At 42.6% G+C, this 18132-nt stretch overlaps 2 non-coding genes and 1 pseudogene across 2 annotated transcripts; 2 read left to right on the top strand and 1 right to left on the bottom strand.

Annotated features, from left to right (window-relative positions):
- The first annotated feature begins 379 nt into the window (after positions 1 to 379).
- LOC135536464 (transmembrane protein 179B-like) lies at positions 380 to 3903 on the top strand (annotated as a pseudogene).
- Positions 3904 to 11315: 7412 nt separating this feature from the next.
- Positions 11316 to 11423, top strand: LOC135536465 (U6 spliceosomal RNA). The gene has a single exon (XR_010454998.1). It is a non-coding gene; the product is annotated as a U6 spliceosomal RNA (small nuclear RNA).
- Positions 11424 to 15101: 3678 nt separating this feature from the next.
- Positions 15102 to 15209, bottom strand: LOC135536466 (U6 spliceosomal RNA). Its single transcript, XR_010454999.1, has one exon. It is a non-coding gene; the product is annotated as a U6 spliceosomal RNA (small nuclear RNA).
- Between the last annotated feature and the right edge of the window lie 2923 nt (positions 15210 to 18132).

Raw genomic sequence — 18132 nt, 5'->3', positions numbered from 1 at the left:
GTGTGTGTGTGTGTGTGTTTCTGTATGGTGTGTGTTTCTGTATGATGTGTGTGTGTTTCTGTATGTGTGTGTGTGTGTTTCTGTATGGTGTGTGTGTGTGTGTGTGTCTGTATGGTGTGTGTGTGTGTGTGTGTGTGTGTGTTTCTGTATGGTGTGTGTGTGTCTGTATGGTGTGTGTGTCTGTGTGTGTGTGTTTCTGTATGGTGTGTGTGTGTGTTTCTGTATGGTGTGTGTGTGTGTGTATGGTGTGTGTGTGTGTGTGTATGGTGTGTGTGTGTGTGTGTGTATGTGTGTGTGTGTGTGTGTGTGTGTGTGTGTATGGTGTGTGTGTTTCTGTATGGTGTGTGTGTGTGTCTGTATGGTGTGTCTGTATGGTGTGTGTGTGTGTGTGGTGTGTGTGTGTGTGTGTCTGTATGGTGTGTGTGTGTGTGTGGTGTGTGTGTGTGTGTGTCTGTATGGTGTGTGTGTGTCTGTATGGTGTGTCTGTATGGTGTGTGTGTGTCTGTATGGTGTGTGTCTGTATGGTGTGTGTGTGTGTGTGTCTGTATGGTGTGTGTGTGTCTGTATGGTGTGTCTGTATGGTGTGTGTGTGTCTGTATGGTGTGTGTCTGTATGGTGTGTGTGTATGGTGTGTGTGTGTGTGTGTGTATGGTGTGTGTGTATGGTGTGTGTGTGTCTGTATGGTGTGTCTGTATGGTGTGTGTGTGTCTGTATGGTGTGTGTGTCTGTATGGTGTGTGTGTATGGTGTGTGTGTGTGTGTGTGTATGGTGTGTGTGTGTGTGTGTGTTTCCAGAGAGCGTCTATGGCTGACCGTGACCCTGGTGGTGTGTGGAGTGTTTCTCTTCTTCCTCCTGCTGACGGGCTGTGTGTTGAAAAGAGGAAGAGACTCTCTGTGTGACTCTGTCTACACGCTGTCCCCAACATCACCAGGTACACATCTACCTAAACTTGTATTCGCAGTAGCTTTTCTTCATATAAAATCTCTAAATGGTTTGTGGGTACAACCACCAATATGACTCTAAATGGTTTGTGGGTACAACCACCAATATGACTCTAAATGGTTTGTAGGTACAACCACCAATATGACTCTAAATGGTTTGTGGGTACAACCACCAAATATGACTCTAAATGGTTTGTGGGTACTGCTACTACCAATATGACTCTAAATGGTTTGTGGGTACAACCACCAATATGACTCTAAATGGTTTGTGGGTACAGCTACCAATATGACTCTAACTGGTTTGTGGGTACAGCTACCAATATGACTCTAACTGGTTTGTGGGTACAGCTACCAATATGACTCTAAATGGTTTGTGGGTACAACCACCAATATGACTCTAAATGGTTTGTGGGTACAACCACCAATATGACTCTAAATGGTTTGTGGGTACAACCACCAATATGACTCTAACTGGTTTGTGGGTACAGCTACCAATATGACTCTAACTGGTTTGTGGGTACAGCTACCAATATGACTCTAACTGGTTTGTGGGTACAACCACCAATATGACTCTAAATGGTTTGTGGGTACAACCACCAATATGACTCTAAATGGTTTGTGAGTACTGCTACTACCAATATGACTCTAAATGGTTTGTGAGTACTGCTACTACCAATATGACTCTAAATGGTTTGTGAGTACTGCTACTACCAATATGACTAAATGGTTTGTGGGTACAACCACCAATACGACTCTAAATGGTTTGTGGGTACAACCACCAATATGACTCTAAATGGTTTGTGGTACAACCACCAATACGACTCTAAATGGTTTGTGGGTACTGCTACTACCAATATGACTCTAAATGGTTTGTGGGTACAGTAGTTTTGGGCAGTAGTGTGTAAACGTAGATGTTTGTAAAGTGTGTAAACATTCCTATTGCAAATGAATGAATTCTGGATTTTCTCCCTCTATCTAGCTGTGAACAGGCTCAGTCTAGGACCTGGATCAGTCCTTACACTGGAACACAGTTCTACACTGGACTGTACAACGCTGGGGTCAGTATTAACAGAGTTATACACTGGTCTGTACAGGTCTGGGGTCAGCATTAACATAGTTATACACTGGACTGTACAACGCTGGGGTCAGTATTAACAGAGTTCTACACTGGACTGTACAACGCTGGGGTTAGTATTAACAGAGTTATACACTGGACTGTACAGGTCTGGGGTCAGTATTAACAGAGTTATACACTGGACTGTACAGGTCTGGGGTCTGCATTAACAGAGTTATACACTGGACTGTACAGGTCTGGGGTCAGCATTAACAGAGTTATACACTGGACTGTACAGGTCTGGGGTCAGCATTAACAGAGTTATACACTGGACTGTACAGGTCTGGGGTCTGCATTAACAGAGTTATACACTGGACTGTACAGGTCTGGGGTCAGCATTAACAGAGTTATACACTGGACTGTACAGGTCTGGGGTCAGCATTAACATAGTTATACACTGGACTGTACAGGTCTGGGGTCAGCATTAACAGAGTTATACACTGGACTGTACAGGTCTGGGGTCTGCATTAACAAGAGTTATACACTGGTCTGTACAGGTCTGGGGTCAGCATTAACATAGTTATACACTGGACTGTACAGGTCTGGGGTCTGCATTAACAGAGTTATACACTGGACTGTACAGGTCTGGGGTCAGCATTAACAGAGTTATACACTGGACTGTACAGGTCTGGGGTCAGCATTAACACACTTATCTGACATCACCACCCCTTGTCTTCTTCTTCTTCTTCTCTCTCCAGACTGCGGTGTGGGTGAACTTCTTTTTCTGGATTCTGATTGGCGTGCTGGTGGTGATCCAGAGAGGTCAAGGGTTCGAGTTTAGAATGACGGCGGCCGACCCCTTGGCCACGCCCTCTGAGACAGAACCTTTCTTCCCACGCCAGGCCCGGCCCCAGTGACTCATAACCGTCTCAACCTTACGACCTGTCGGCTAGACACATGTGGATGTGCGCAAACACATGACGGAGACACGCCGACACACACACACACACACACTCCTCACTGTCTGACCTGTTAGGGTGAGGTTCATTCATTCTCTACTATGTATGTTTGAGAGCGTCCTCCTCACACACACACGCTCCTGGGGTCAGTGTCTATGCAGATCTCTGGTTCTGAGTACTGCGCCCCAGTGAAGCAGAGATGGCCTAGCTGATTTAAGGAAGCATCTGTCTCTTCAAGGATATAACAAAAATATACTAATGGTAACACGTAGAGCCACTGTAGCTTTCTCTGTGGTCCCTCCATCCACAGTCTCTGTGGTCCCTCCATCCACAGTCTCTGTGGTCCCTCCATCCACAGTCCTTTCTCTGTGGTCCCTCCATCCACAGTCCTTTCTCTGTGGTCACTCCATCCACAGTCTCTGTGGTCCCTCCATCCACAGTCCTTTCTCTGTGGTCCCTCCATCCACAGTCTCTGTGGTCCCTCCATCCACAGTCTCTGTGGTCCCTCCATCCACAGTCCTTTCTCTGTGGTCCCTCCATCCACAGTCCTTTCTCTTCCTATATTCAGGGAGATGTGTCGTGTGTGTGTGTGTGTGTGTGTGACAGGGACATCAATCTTCTCAGATAATATCAGTGCCTTGCACTATATGTGTGTGTGTGTGTCCCACTAGGGACCACTGCCAAACCAAGGCAACAGCACCACAGTCAGCTTTCAGCAATGTCACACTGTCCTCCAGACAGACCTTATAATGCCTTACTGACCACTGACACAAAGCAACCATTTTGTTACAGGGTTCCCTTTCTGCCTGCACTTAATTTTTTATTTTTATTAAAAAAGCAAAAAACATCAAGTATGTAATTTAGTTTGAGTGAATGAATTATTGTTTTTACAGAACTTTATGAAAACAGGTATCGACCATCTAATAAAGAGACATTTTTTTATTTGTCAGATATTCTTAATTCTTTCATTCATTTTTTTGTTCTATATTTCATTCTGGGTTGGGCAACCTTAGTGCTGCTGTAGAGTTCAAGGGTGTACAGTTTTTTTTAAATTATCTAGCACCACATTAACACACCAGGAGTTTTGATTGGACAGATTGGGAATAATGCTGTGTAGACAGTCTGATTTAGAGACTTGACACATGGAGCAGACAAAATACTTCCCCAAATTAAAATGTTTAACTGTTACTGAGGTTTATACCTTGTAAAACGAGAACAGATTAGGATTGAATGGCGGGGACCCGGTCACCGAGATTTACAGCTCAAAACCCACTCCCTTTCCGAGGTTAAATAACTGCAACAAACTGGGAAATTATAATACATTATTTATATGAACAGCGTGGCGTGAAATGGACCTGCTAAATGATATGCAATGTCTAAATCTGTCTTCTCCCATGATAAATCAACGTTTAGGGTGGGGGACACAGCCCATCTCAGTATGGAGCGCGGTTCACAATGCACGTGTAGACCCATCACCTCGTCATTGTAACTTGTTGTAATTGTGACAGGTAGGCCGACATTTTCTGCAGCCATTTTTTTTTTTAATTGTAAAGATTTTTATTTATTTTTCTATTGCAGCTGCAGTTTTAAAACTAAAAATCGCTCGAATTTCTTTGCTTTACATCTGCGCAAGCATCTCGTCTTTAAGCTCTCCATCCAAAATAGATAATCCTGTTCTGGATTGATTTATAGTCGTATACAGTGCCGATTTTAGCATGTAAATCTTGGTGGGGCAAACTCAAAAATGTTTTGGGGGATGCCAGCAAAGCCACTACACAACACAACACTAAACAATACAGTAAGTGCACAAGAACGGTGACAAACTGTTTGGGCCTACAAAAAGCAGGTCCCAACAGCGGAGTGATCTTCAGGTCGGAGCTCTAGCAAGAGGCAGAGTTGGATGACCATTCAAAACGTATTTTCCTCACTGAAGTCTGAGATTTCCCAGTTCCCGTTGTTTTGAACGCGGCAGAAGTAATGCTGAATTGACAGAGACCCTCAAACCCAGACTTGGACCACACAACAACTCCACTGAATAGCAGGCTATTGATTGTTTTGCAATTCTTGCTGTTAGCCACTGATTCCTTCCAAACAACTCATTGTTGAATTTGTGAGTTTCAACATGTTGTGTAATGTTTATGTCCAATGGCCGATGAGCACCGATACATTTTATCTATAATTTCACTTCGTATGACAAGGATTGAAAAGAATTTGCCAGTAGATTGACTTGATTCATGATGATGACTGCTTGTTTAGCTTGCTAGCTAAGACTTTGATGCTGACATGATCAGCCCAATCAAAGCTATGGTAGATATAACGTGATTTGACATCACTTTATCTGTGGCCAATGACCTTGAGCCTTCTTGAATGAGCACTTCTAATGGAACTCTATGGCAGCACCCAAGGAGCTTGAATTTTTTAGCTCTACCTGTAGATTTTCGTGGTGAAGTAGTGTTCCCATGAGTGACAGAACACTGAGCCAATCACAGCGCAAACTGGAGAACATTACCAAACCCAACACTCCGTATTTTCCTCTGGCTGCTCCACCACCACAGAAAGCACTGAGCTTGGCTGAAACAACTGCATTTTGGAGCTGCTCTACTCAAGAAGAAAAGTAGAGACCATGTTTGTATGCGGCTTTATTAAAATGATTATTTTTTTTTAGATTGTTTGCAAACTGATATGCGACACGTATTAATGCCAAAATAACTAAACAGGGAGGGCTCAAAACAGGCGGGGCCCTGCCCTGATTGGCAGGACGCCACTGGCCCTATATAGACGTCCGAGCCATCTGTAAACAATAAGTAGATGTCCTAACCGACCGGCCAAAACTATAGTTAACAATACATTTGTGGAGTGGTTGAAATACGAGTTTTAAAGACTTCAACCTTTAACTTCCGACTTTTTATACAGTTTATATATCCAGTTGAAGTTGGACGTATACATACACCTTCGCCAAATACATTTAAACTCAGTTTTTCATCATTCCTGACAATGCATCCTAGGAGAAATTCAATGTTTTAGGTCAGTTAGGATCACCACTTTATCTTAAGAATGTGAAATGTCAGAATAATGGTAGAGAGAATGATTTCAGCTTTTATTTCTTTCATCATATTCCCAGTGGGTCAGAAGTTTACATACACTCAATTAGTATTTGGTAGCATTGCCTTTAAATATATTTAACTTGGGTCAAACATTTCAGGTAGCCTTCCACAAGCTTCCCACAATAAGTTGGGTGAATTTTGGCCCATTCCTCTTGACAGAGCTGGTGTAACTGAGTCAGGTTTGTAGGCCTCCTTGCTCGCACATTCTTTTATAGGATTGAGGTCAGAGCTTTGTGATGGCCATTCCAATACCTTGACTTTGTTGTCCTTAAGCCATTTTACCACAACTTTGGAAGTATGCTTGGGGTCATTGCTTGGGGTCATTGCAAGCCTCCCCTTTTTCCTCCAAACATGACGATGGTCATTATGGCCAAACAGTTCTATTTTGTTTCATCAGACCTGAGGACATTTCTCCAAAAAGTATGATCTTTGTCCAGATGTGCAGTTGCAAACCGTAGTCTGGCTTTTTTATGGCGTGTTTTGGAGCAGTGGCTTTCTCCTTGCTGAGCGGCCTTTCAGGTTATGTCGATATAGGACTCGTTTTACTGTGGATATAGATACTTTTGTACCTGTTTCCTCCAGCATCTTCACAAGGTCCTTTGCTGTTGTTCTGGGATTGATTTGCACTTTTCTCACCAAAGTGTGTTCATCTCTAGGAGACAGAATGCGTCTCCTTCCTGAGCGGTATGATGGCTGTGTGGTCCCATGGTGTTTATACTTGCGTACTATTGTTTGTACAGATGAACGTGGTACCTTCAGGCGTTTGAAAATTGCTCCCAATGATTAACTAGACTTGTGGAGGTCTACCATTTTTTTCTGAGGTCTTGGCTGATTTCTTTAGATTTTCCCATGAAGTCAAGCAAAGAGGTTCTGAGTTTGAAGCTAGGCCTTGAAATACATCCACAGGTTCACATCCACAGGTTCACCTCCAATTGACTCAAATGACGCCAATTAGCCTAACAGAAGCTTCTAAAGCCATGACATAATTTTCTGGAATTTTCCAAGCTGTTTAAAGGCACATTCAACTTAGTGTATGTTGACTTCTGACCGACTGGAATTGTGATACAGTGAATTATAAGTGAAAAAATCTGTATGTAAACAATTGTTGGAAAACATTCAATCTCCGTGAAGAGAATTGAGGGCCTATATAGCGAGCATAATAACTGCTTATGAAGAATAGGGTCTATTGTTTAGGGACAGAAGATAGATAGCGTTAGAGAACAGGAGACATTAGACTTAAGTTGACCATCCCGGGTCTCTGTCGGAGCTTTGTTATCCAGCCGTTCTTATTTTCTCACTCTCCTTCTCTCCCCTCATTTCCCTTTAGAGTGTCTTGCTGAGTTTGCGGTGCATTCGATCACTGGCCTCCATCTGTGCCTTGCTGTCCAGCAGTTGTTCTAGCTGTCTTCTCATCTGAGCCATGTCCAGCTGGGTGGCTTGACACTGTTAATAAAATCAATCAATCAAAAAACAATCAATCAACCAAACGTCAGTCAGTCTACTTAAATAATCTATGACCTCACCTGTTCTCTCAAGCACGCCGACTCCTCCCGCAGCGCGGCTGCGGCCACGGCTAGCTGCTCACTACGCTCCCGACACTGGGACTGCATCTTAACTGCGTCGGTTAAGAGGGACTCGACGCTCACTGCTACGGAGTCACACTGGTCCTTAGACATGGTGGTGATGGTGATGGGTGGTCTATAGAGGTGGAGAGAGGGACGGATGGGAGGGATTTAGAGACTGGTCCTTAGACATGGTGGTGATGGTGATGGGTGGTCTATAGAGGTGGAGAGAGGGACGGATGGGAGGGATTTAGAGACTGGTCCTTTGACATGGTGATGATGGTGATGGGTGGTCTATAGAGGTGGAGAGAGGGACGGATGGGAGGGATTTAGAGACTGGTCCTTAGACATGGTGGTGATGGTGATGGGTGGTCTATAGAGGTGGAGAGAGGGACGGATGGGAGGGATTTAGAGACTGGTCCTTAGACATGGTGGTGATGGTGATGGGTGGTCTATAGAGGTGGAGAGAGGGACGGATGGGAGGGATTTAGAGACTGGTCCTTTGACATGGTGATGATGGTTGGTCTATATAGGTGGAGAGATGGAAGGAAGGAGAGAGAAAGAAGAATTTGTGTCTGAAAAGATTTAAAATGTACATCTGTCTAACGCTCCTCTCTAAACACTGGACACTCACTCAAACACTGGAGGGCTGGGCCCCGTACGGCCAGAGGTTAGCCCGGCATCTGAAGCTAACAGGGGCTTGGCTCTCACCACCGAGACCCTGGCATAACAACCAGGGCAGACCGTGTGCATGTTTGCCTGCCTGTCTGTCTGCGTGTGTGAGTATCGTGATGCAGATACAGACATAGACAGCCAGGCCACGCCCTATAACCTGTGCGCAAACAAGGTCAAGATGTGTGTGAGTGGAACTCTACAAACAGTCACGCTAACCTATAGGTACCGCTGGACTCTACAAACAGTCATGCTAACCTATAGGTACCGTGGGACTCTACAAACAGTCATGCTAACCTATAGGTACCACTGGACTCTACAGTCACGCTAACCTATAGGTACCGCGGGACTCTACAAACAGTCATGCTAACCTATAGGTACCGCGGGACTCTACAGTCATGCTAACCTATAGGTACCGTGGGACTCTACAAACAGTCATGCTAACCTATAGGTACCGCGGGACTCTACAAACAGTCATGCTAACCTATAGGTACCGCGGGACTCTACAGTCATGCTAACCTATAGGTACCACAGGACTCTACAGTCATGCTAACCTATAGGTACCGCGGGACTCTACAAACAGTCATGCTAACCTATAGGTACCGCGGGACTCTACAGTCATGGTAACCTATAGGTACCGCGGGACTCTACAGTCATGGTAACCTATAGGTACCGCGGGACTCTACAGTCATGCTAACCTATAGGTACCACGGGACTCTACAAACAGTCATGCTAACCTATAGGTACCGCGGGACTCTACAGTCATGCTAACCTATAGGTACCGCGGGACTCTACAGTCATGCTAACCTATAGGTACCGCGGGACTCTACAGTCATGCTAACCTATAGGTACCGCGGGACTCTACAGTCATGCTAACCTATAGGTACCGCGGGACTCTACAGTCATGCTAACCTATAGGTACCGCGGGACTCTACAGTCATGCTAACCTATAGGTACCGCGGGACTCTACAAACAGATAGAACTGAGTGATCTGTGTCTTCAAGTGACCTGAAAGAGGCTTTACTCCTGGTTAATCTACCCTTCATCCCCCTTCTCTCTCTCTTCCCTCTCTCTTATCTCTCTCTCCCTGCTGGCTTTTTCTGGGCTTTCAAACACACGTCAGGTGTTGTACACAAATAAAGACATTAACATTCGAAATTAATTTAAACAGTGAAGTGAACAGCAGCATTCAGTCACACTACAGTCTTTTGTAGGCTATTTGTCCATTAGTTCCAATGCAATTAACAAGACTTGTCTGCAATATTTGACAACATTAAACCTTACCAAAGAACGGCAGGTGACTGTTCAATACGGAGCACCTTGTTCAGGTAGGTAGATCCTCAGCTGGACGTATTATCCCGTGTTCTGGCGGCGCGGGTTCAAATCAACAGCATCTCTTCCCTCCTCTCCCTTCAACAGCGTGTCGTCTTCCCTCTCTCCCTCGAATTTTGCTGGAGCACGCACGTCTGGTGCGCGCAATTTATACGACAAGATGAGAGCGAGAGCGAGTTATTAGCCTACATATGAGTTTATAGGACGATGCCAGCATAGGTGTAATATTTATACTGTAAAGAAAGAATAATGAGTGACACTGACTGCAGACTGACCAGAATAGAAACATCCAACGTTGTTATAAAAACTATTGGTCGCTAAATCTGGAGATGTCGGACCATGTAAAAAAATCTTATAACTGAATTATCTGATTCTGTTCTATTCATCCTGGATATTACTTCTACTGGAATACAGGGAACAGACAGATTATCATCTGCATTTTAAAATGACCAGAAGTAGAAGTCATATCCAGGATGGTAATGACCATCCTGAATATATTACTTCTACTACTGGTCATTACCATCTGAATATTACTTCTACTACTGGTCATTACCATGCTGGATATTACGTGTGTGAGTCGTGAGTTATAACGTGTTACCTGCCCACCATGGTCATTACTGCTGCTTTATTCCTTACTGCTGTAATCGGAAAGTGCAAACAATCTTTATGAGACCTCTCTATTTTGGAGTCTTGTCAGAGTTTCTGCTTTCAACATTGTCTTCGAATATATTAGTCAGGGAAACATGGTAGGGTGTTTAAAAACTGACTTACAACTGCGACCTATTTGTGGGGGGAGATAGAGACACGCACGCTGTCAAAAAATGGGAATAAATCCCAAATTGAGGCTTAAATGCCTCGGTTTAGGATTATTATTGGTTTATTTCTACCTTTTTTTCTCCAATATTCTGATTTTGTTACCTACACACCTGGAACAGACGCTATTTAGGTTTACGGGACATTTTAAACAGCGCAGACTGCCTCTTATTTCTTGTTTTATTTGAACATGGCTGTATTTTATCCAAAATTGCATGACTATGATGTCAAACGTGACAAATTCACAACATTTCTCTGGCAAGGTGATTCGTAGGTTCAATGGAACAGCTCTTATCAGCCCTCTGCACCGCGCCCCCAAGTCTTATTGGAGGTGAATGGAGCTCCATCTGGTGGAGGAAAGCAGTACTGCACCAGGGGACGTCAAGAGGACCAGCTTAAAAATTAAAACAAATCCAAGATGGCGACTTGTGTGAGTATAGAGCACAAATGTATTTTGGTATAGTTTCCCCTCTTGTTGGTAAGATTTTCTGCTGTTTTAAAAATGTGAGAGTTCAACAGACACACACTAAGACCAAGTCCTCTCAGCTCTGAGTAGAAGTGGTTACGAGATACAGATTTCGGCCCAGTTTAGTTTCTACTAGCCTAGCAAAGACTGACGAGGGATAGAGAAGGGAAACCACACCAGTCACCGCACGGCCCCGCTACTCTCCATAACCCCCCAGCCTGCCCTGCTGCTCGGTAAAAGGCAACTGTTAGCAGCTTTTAGATGGTACATCAGAGAGTTCTGTGTGTACAGAGTTGTGTTTATTGTTTTAAGCATATTTGAGTCTTATCAGGGTGTTTCCAGAGTATAACCGTGAATGAGACTGCTAATCTAGACTGGTCCTACAAATAATGTCTGTTAAGAGTAACTAGTTGTGCTAGCTTCGGCAGCACATATACTAAAATTGGAACGATACAGAGAAGATTAGCATGGCCCCTTGTGCAAAGATGACACGCAAAATCGTGAAGCGTTCCCAATTTTGTCCCTCTGGGTGTAGTTTTGTCTTTTTCAAACCTTATTCAACTTTGTTTACTGTATTCATTGTGTGGTGGAGAAAGCAGGCACTTCGTGTGGCTGTTGGCTACCTCTAGTGGTCATGTTGGGTAAGTGCAACAGGACTGCTGAACTAAACACAAAGTCAGACAGCTGTGTCCCTATTGACAGGATATTGTTCACTAGTGGAGCTTGTGCCACCAGGATTTAGCAAATTCAAGGGGTTTATTTTCTACCAAGGATGAACATATTTGTCGACACGGTATGGAATCCTGACACGGCTGCTGTATTTAGCCTTGAATCGTTGTTTTTTAAATGAATTTTCTTACCGTGAGAACCTGTCACTTTTTGTCAAGTCGCTCACCCTCGTCAGGATTCGAACTTGTAGAAGGTTTGTCTTAAATGTGTTTAAGCCTAAACACCACAGGAGTTTAATCTTGTTTATGGGTGATTTTGACACTACAGGAACTTCTATGTCTCCGGGTCAATTTGGGGGGGTTTGATTAAAAGTTTATATTCTTTAAGTTCACACTACAATCACCCCAGACTTTTTAACACCAAGTATTTATAGCTACTTTTCAGATGCATTTTATACCTAAATGTCACTGTTCAAATCAAATTTTATTTGTCACATACACATGGTTAGCAGATGTTAATGCGAGTGTAGCGAAATGCTTGTGCTTCTAGTTCCGACAATGCAGTAATAACCAACAAGTAATCTAACTAACAATTCCAAAACTACTGTCTTATACACACAAGTGTAAGGGGATAAAGAATATGTACATAAAGATATATGAATGAGTGATGGTACAGAGCAGCATAGGCAAGATACAGTAGATGGTATCGAGTACAGTATATACATATGAGATGAGTATGTAAACAAAGTGGCATAGTTAAAGTGGCTAGTGATACATGTATTACATAAGGATGCAGTAGATGATATAGAGTACAGTATATACATATACATATGAGATGTTTTGCCCTTGTCCCTGACCGACTTTTGAGCTTCTACTATGTTTTTATTATTTTACACCATAATTTGCAAATAAATAAATAAAAAATCCTACAATGTGATTTTCTGGATTTTTTTCTCTCATTTTGTCTGTAATAGTTGAAGTGTACCTATGATGAAAATTACAGGCCTCTCTCATCTTTTTAAGTGGGAGAACTTGCACAATTGGTGGCTGACTAAATACTTTTTCTGCCCCACTGTATATATGTTATTCCACAATAGCCTGGTGATGTAACAGTCTAATGTAATTATCTTCCATATTCCTTCAGAACAATTTCCTACAGTTAACGTGTAGGGCACTGCAGGGTTGGGTGACCAGGGCCACCTGGGACTGCCTCCTGGAGGAATCCAGGTGTGACGGCTACCTGTTTCCTGCATAACTTCAGAAGGGGATCTGCAGCTCGCCGTTGTAGAGGAGAAGGCGCTCCTCTGCAGGATGTTTCAAGGATGGGGTCCAACATCAAGAGCCGTGTGGGAGATCTTCACCTACTTCTTCTAAGAGGGTGCAGTTCGTTCCCTGGCAACACCATAGACTACACAATGAGCAACCAAGGGCTCTTTTAAGAGAATATGCACGCTGATCTCTTGTTTGTCCATGGCACTGCATATTTTGATACTATTGCTTTAACTCTGCAATGATGGCATTTTGAAACAAAATCCTTCAGTTTCCTTAATTTGCTGTTTTGTCTTTTAAGGAATCTTCTCTCCATTTTTTTACACTTCTCTTCCAGTATCTCTCGCTGTCTTTTTGTAGATGTTCTGGGTATTGTATAGGATAATTTCTCTTTTCAAAATGTTTGACCTGCGCTGTTTTCAGTGGCATTTCCTAAAAAACAAAGACTACTTAGTTTGACCTTGGAGCATTTTCTACATGAATTTAATTTAAAACTTGTTTAAATGAGCCTAAACTAAAGGTCAAAAGCAATAAGAAAATGGATTTGTCATTTCCATCATGTTCTGTAATGTCTGCCAGCTACTTTTGTGATGGAAATGACACTTCTACAGTTTCTGAAGAAAAATTACAGGCTGCTTAGCATGCTTTGGCTAGTATTACAGTTAGCATGTGGTTTACACTAAATACACTTTTTCTTTTCAACATTTCTACCACAAATGAAAGAAATTATAGCCCGTTTGGAAATGGCTGACAAAAATATTCTCTACACAAACAATATTTACCTCGACGTTTCTTCAACTGTCCGCTGCAGCCATGTGCTTCATTGTCACAATGTTTCCATGGTAACTACATTAACATTTTCTTGAAAACTTCATGAAAGGAGGTATTTCTCCTCGGTGGTTGAAATAACACTACTACCAAACTAAAGGTATATTTTGTGTAAACAAATATAAAGGGCATACTCATAAATATTGATATATTTTATTTAATTGATTCTTTCTCTAGTACATTTACATTTAAGTCATTTAGCAGACGCTCTTATCCAGAGCGACTTACAATCACCTGACCTCAACCCGTTTGGGATTAGTTGGACTGCACAGTGAAGGAAAAGCAACCAACAAGTGCTCAGCATATGTGGGAACTCCTCCAAGACTAGGGATGCATGATATATTGGTGAACATATAACAAAGGTATGTGCAAATACAGCATTCCTAAACTAGCCCACAATGTCTGTTGTGTGGCTCGAGCAGTCAAAGCAAAAGTCAACGCTGTACAAAAAGTCTGCAAACGTAATAAAGCATCATTTGTTCGACCGCAACTTCTGGGGTAGCTAGCTTTAGCTTAGTACCTAGCTAGCTTTAGCTTGGTGCCTAGTTAGCTTTAGCTTAGTACCTAGTTAGCTTTAGCTTGGTACCTAGTTAGCTTTAGCTTGGTACCTAGCTAGCTTTAGCTTAGTACCTAGCTAGCTTTAGCTTGGTACCTAGCTGGCTTTAGCTTAGTACCTAGCTAGCTTTAGCTTGGTGGCTAGTTAGCTTTAGCTTGGTACCTAGCTGTAGATACCAATTACACATTATATAAATGTTATTTCATAGAAAAACATAGTAGATGCTCAAAAGTCTGGGTCAGGGACAAGGGCAAAACAGTGACATTTAGGTATAAAATGCATCTGACAAGTAGCTATAAATACTTGGTGTTAAAAAAGTCTGGGGTAATTGAAATGTGAACTTAAAGAATATAAACTTTTAATCAAAACCCCCCAATTTGACCCGGAGACATAGAAGTTCCCGTAGTCTCAAAATCACCCATAAACAAGATTAAACTCCTGTGGTGTTTAGGCTTAAACACATTTAAGACAAACCTTCTACAAGTTCGAATCCTGACGAGGGTGAGCGACTTGACAAAAAGTGACAGGTTCTCACGGTAAGAAAATTCATTAAAAAAACAACGATTCAAGGCTAAATACAGCAGCCGTGTCAGGATTCCATACCGGGTCGACAAATATGTTCATCCTTGGTAGAAAATAAACCCCTTGAATTTGCTAAATCCTGGTGGCACAAGCTCCACTAGTGAACAATATTCTGTCAATAGGGACACAGCTGTCTGACTTTGTGTTTAGTTCAGCAGTCCTGTTGCACTTACCCAACATGACCACTAGAGGTAGCCAACAGCCACACGAAGTGCCTGCTTTCTCCACCACACAATGAATACAGTTAAACAAAGTTGAATAAGGTCTGAAAAAGACAAAACTACACCCAGAGGGACAAAATTGGGAACGCTTCACGATTTTGCGTGTCATCTTTGCACAAGGGGCCATGCTAATCTTCTCTGTATCATTCCAATTTTAGTATATGTGCTGCCAAAGCTAGCACAACTAGTTACTCTTAACAGACATTATTTGTAGGACCAGTCTAGATTAGCAGTCTCATTCACGGTTATACTCTGGAAACACCCTGATAAGACTCAAATAAGCTTAAAACAATAAACACAACTCTATACACACAGAGCTCTCTGATGTACCATCTAAAAGCTGCTAACAGTTGCCTTTTACCGAGGAGCAGGGCAGGCTGGGGGTTATGGAGAGTAGCAGGGCCGTGCGGTGACTGGTGTGGTTTCCCCCTTCTCTATCCCTCGTCAGTCTTTGCTAGGCTAGTAGAAACTAAACTGGGTTGAAATCTGTATCTCGTAACCACTTCTACTCAGAGCTGAGAGGACTTGGGCTTAGTGTGTGTCTGTTGAACTCTCACATTTTTAAAACAGCAGAAAATCTTACCAACAAGAGGGGAAACTATACCAAAATACATTTGTGCTCTATACTCACACAAGTCGCCATCTTGGATTTGTTTTAATTTTTAAGCTGGTCCTCTTTGACGTCCCCTGGTGCAGTACTGCTTTCCTCCACCAGATGGAGCTCCATTCACCTCCAATAAGACTTGGGGGCGCGGTGCAGAGGGCTGATAAGAGCTGTTCCATTGAACCTACGAAACACCTTGCCAGAGAAATGTTGTGAATTTGTCACGTTTGACATCACAGTCCTGCAATTTTGGACAAAATTACAACCATGTTCAAATAAAACAAGAAATAAGAAGCAGTCTGCGCTGTTTAAAATGTCCCGTAAACCTAAATAGCGTCTGTTCCAGTTGTGTAGGTAACAAAATCAGAATATTGGAGAAAATAAAAAATCCTAAACCGAGGCATTTAAGCCTCAATTTGGGATTTATTCCTTTTTGTGACTGAGGTCAGAGCTTTGTGATGGCCATTCCAATACCTTGACTTTGTTGTCCTTAAGCCATTTTACCACAACTTTGGAAGTATGCTTGGGTCATTGTTCATTTGGAAGACCCATTTGCGACCAAGCTTTAACTTCCTGACTGATGTCTTGAGATGTTGCTTCAATATATCCACATAATTTTCCTACCTCATGATGCCATCTATTTTGTGAAGTGCACCAGTCCCTCCTGCAGCAAAGGTCCCCCACAACATGATGCAGCCACCTCCATGCTTCACGGTTGGGATGGTGTTGGCTTGCAAACCTCCCCTTTTTCCTCCAAACATGACGATGGTCATTATGGCCAAACAGATCTATTTTTGTTTCATCAGACCTGGGGACATTTCTCCAAAAAGTATGATCTTTGTCCCCATGTCCAGTTGCAAGCCGTTGTCTGACTTTTTGATGGCGGTTTTGGAGCAGTGGCTTCTTCCTTGCTGAGCTGCCTTTCAGGTTATGTCGATATGGGACTCGTTTTACTGCGGATATAGATACTTTTGTACCTGTTTCCTCCAATATCTTTACAATGTCCTCTGCTGTTGTTCTGGATTGATTTGCACTTTTCGCATAAAATTACGTTCATCTCTAGGAGACAGAACACGTCTCCTTCCTGAGCGGTATGACTGGCTGCGTTGTCTCATGGTGTTTATACTTGTGTACTATTGTTTGTACAGTTGAACGTGGTACCTTCAGACATTTGGAAATTGCTTCAAGGAAGAACCAGACTTGTGGAGGTCTACAATTTCTTTCTGATTTCTTTAGATTTTCCCATGAATGCAAGCAAAGCGGAACTGAGTTTGAAGGTAGGCCTTGAACTGTACATCCACAGGTACACCTCCAATTGACTCAAATGACGTCAATTAGAAGCTTCTAAAGCCATGACATCATTTTCTGGAATTTTCGAAGCTGTTTAAAGGCACAGTCATCCTAGTGTATGTAAACTTCTGACCAACTGGAATTGTGATACAGTGAATTATAAGTGAAATAATCTGTCTGTAAACAATTGCTGTAAAAATTCCTGGTGTCATGCACGATGTAGATGTCCTAACCGACTTGCCAAAACTATAGTTTGTTAACAAGAAATTTGTGGAGTGGTTTAAAACCGAGTTTTAATGACTCCAATCTAAGTGTTTGTAAACTTCAGACTTCAACTGTGCATGTACAGATTACCTCAATTCGCCTGTACCCCTGCACACTGACTCGGTACCGGTGCCCCCTGTATATAGCCTCGTTATTGTTATTCTTATTGTGTTACTTCTTATTTTAGTCTACTTGGTAAATATTTTCTTCTTCTTGAACTGCACTGTTGGTTAATGCCTTGTAGGTAAGCATTTCACTGTGAAGTCTACGCTTGTTGTGTTTGGTGCATGTGACTAATAAAGTTTGATTGATGTGTGAATAACCACAAGGCAAAGGAATTATATTCTGGTATATCAAGCAGGTTGACATTATTATTGGTAACAATCATCGTTATCAGCTGTACCACAAACATCGTTGTCAACACCAACATCGTTGTCAACACCAACATTGTTGTCAACACCAACATCGTTGTCAACACTAACATCGTTGACATCACCAACATCGTTGTCAACACCAATATCGTTGTCATCACCAACATCGTTGTCAACACCAATATCGTTGTCAACACCAACATCGTTGTCAACACCAACATCGTTGTCAAGCACCAACATCGTTGTCAACACCAACATCGTTGTCAACACCAACATCGTTGTCAACACCAACATCGTTGTCAACACCAACATCGTTGTCAACACCAACATCGTTGTCAACACCAACATCGTTGTCAACACCAACATCGTTGTCAACACCAACATCGTTGTCAACACCAACATCGTTGACAGCACAAACATCACCAACATGGTTGACATCGTTATCAGCTGTACCACAAACATCGTTGTCAACACCAACATCGTTGTCAACACCAACATCGTTGTCAACACCAACATCGTTGACATCACCAACATCGTTGTCAACACCAACATCGTTGTCAACACCAACATCGTTGA

The sequence above is a fragment of the Oncorhynchus masou genome, unplaced genomic scaffold, assembly GCF_036934945.1.
Source record: "Oncorhynchus masou masou isolate Uvic2021 unplaced genomic scaffold, UVic_Omas_1.1 unplaced_scaffold_6213, whole genome shotgun sequence".
In the NCBI taxonomy this organism is placed as follows: Eukaryota; Metazoa; Chordata; class Actinopteri; order Salmoniformes; family Salmonidae; genus Oncorhynchus; species Oncorhynchus masou.
The sequence above is the reverse complement of the archived record's forward strand: the minus strand, read 5'-3'. Positions and strand labels throughout refer to the sequence as shown.